This window comes from Pinus tabuliformis, chromosome J (genome assembly GCF_031772625.1).
Source record: "Pinus tabuliformis cultivar Carrire ecotype Pingquan chromosome J, CPIR1, whole genome shotgun sequence".
Lineage (NCBI taxonomy): Eukaryota > Viridiplantae > Streptophyta > Pinopsida > Pinales > Pinaceae > Pinus > Pinus tabuliformis.
Window position 1 is genome coordinate 1,591,253,400 of NC_142295.1, and position 2,155 is coordinate 1,591,255,554.

General features: G+C 41.2%; 1 pseudogene; it reads right to left on the minus strand.

Moving 5' to 3' along the window:
* Positions 1 to 264: 264 nt before the first annotated feature.
* Positions 265 to 1,603, minus strand: LOC149233561 (putative pectate lyase 15; annotated as a pseudogene).
* Positions 1,604 to 2,155: the final 552 nt, after the last annotated feature.

Sequence of the window (2,155 nt, forward strand, 5' to 3'; positions counted from 1 at the left end):
TTGAAAAATTCATCCCACGAACAAAATTGGAATCATGCCACTTTATTCATTTATTTGTTTATAAATAAATAGATTATAATAATGGACTCACTGTACACTAATTCTATTGTTGCATTTTTTCGTTGTTGGGGTAAACGGGTAAGGGCTAACCACCAAAGTAAATGCAGCATCTATCCAGATACATAAGATGCTAATTGGTGGACAAGATAATAATTAGTCCACACCCCATTTCATAGCGACAGCATGGGTGGACAACCTAATTGCTTAGCAGCAAGTTCCTTTCTTGCACGAGAGTACCCCTGCACTCTGGGTGAGTGGCCCAACAAGCGTTGAAGGCCTCGCTTCTAGACCGGATGCCTTTAAATACGTAGAAGACGTGCGCCTACTCCTGATGGAGTGAAATATGCACCGTTGAGCATCATATCTCCTTTCGATCTCTAATTCCAATGATTCCATTGATCCACGTCCTTGTTTATCTACTTCGTTACCTCTTTAGCCAAGCTATTATCATTTGTGGAGAATTTATTCCCTTGACAGTTTATCGTGGGGTTTGCACTCCCCCCAATTGCATACATTTCCTAGTGAGTGTAATCATTGTTCACCACATGGAAGTATCCATGCCTGCACCTGCATCCATTCATCCATTCATATATATCAATTTCTTGCTAAGAGGACTTCAACAGTACTGGAATAATATCCAATGGAGGATTTATATATTTACCTTGGCATTTGTTGCACTAGACCTTCTCCAAAATGGTTGTATGTAATGGTGACCTGCATGTTAACATTTGGAGTGTAGCTATCACTAGCACCCAACAACATAACCTGAAATTTTCAACACAAAAGAGCGGACCAACCGTTATAATTGTTTCATGATGAGATTTCAGTGGTTCGTCGAATTAGAATGAATTGATTTAGGGACACATTCTTTGATTATACAGACTCCTATTCAAATTCAAATTGAAATTGAAATTCGTTGATCATGTGAGGATGTACCTCGTTGTGGTGAGTGAAATAGTTGTTTGAGATGGTAATAGCAGTGGATCCCATGATGGCATCAATTAGACCATCTGCACAGTTGGACAAGGAGACATGGTCCACCCAAATGTGGCTTCCTCCGAAGATGGAGATGCAATGTCGCACATGGTTCTCCACTCGTAATTGTGGGAGAATCCCTGACCATAGAATTTCCAGTAGGCTTACAGTCGTGAACGTGAATGCCATGGGTGATCATGTGACTCACATTCTGAATGGTGATACATGGCCCCTTTGCAATGTGGACATTCACACCCCTTCTATCCATTGTCTTGTAACTGTTCATGATCAGCTCCTCCTTCAGCTGGATGACCATGTATCTCTGGAACATAATCCATAGGCGCTTTGTTTGAATCACTACATGACGCAGGGTGCCCGATCGAGGATTCACTGCATCATAATTGTTGGGATCCGTGACCAAGTAAAATCTCCTGTTCTTGCCTCCAATGGCATTACTGCCGAATCCAATGCCAAAGTCTGCGAGGCATTGTCTATTCTTCTCCCAATGGGAGTCGCAACAGCAACAATCATCAATGGTGTTACATGTTCTGCATCACAGATACCCCATCTCCCACCTTGTTATGCTGTTGTTAATACTTTTGGAAAACTCCAGCACAAATAAATCAGATTTCACGCACAAACTTACTTTTCAAACGTTATTAACCACCATTAAAATTATTAATGCATTTAGCAGATTGAGTTTACCTTTCAACCATCTTCACCACGCTCTCTGGATCATTTTCCACACTCGTCGTACTGGCACTAACACTCCCAGGCTCTGCTTCTCTCGAATAATTATTTGCAAGCAAGGATCTAAATCTAAATGGATTTGCGGCGCCCCACCATTGATATAGAGGATTTCGATCAAGAGCACACAGCTCAAAATACCCTCATTCTTCATCTTACTACCCAATACTCTTCACATTTGAACAATAATCGAAAATTAGATATCATTTTTTGGGATTCAATTGCATTAAGAAAGTCATTCAACTGCGTTAAGGGAGCTCTACTTGAATGGTTCATGAGGCACAATACTTGCTAAGGTTTTGCAAATGGGGTCACAAGCTAAGTGGGCTTGATTGTGGGGAAAACTCCACAGTTAAGCGTGCTTGAGCCAGAG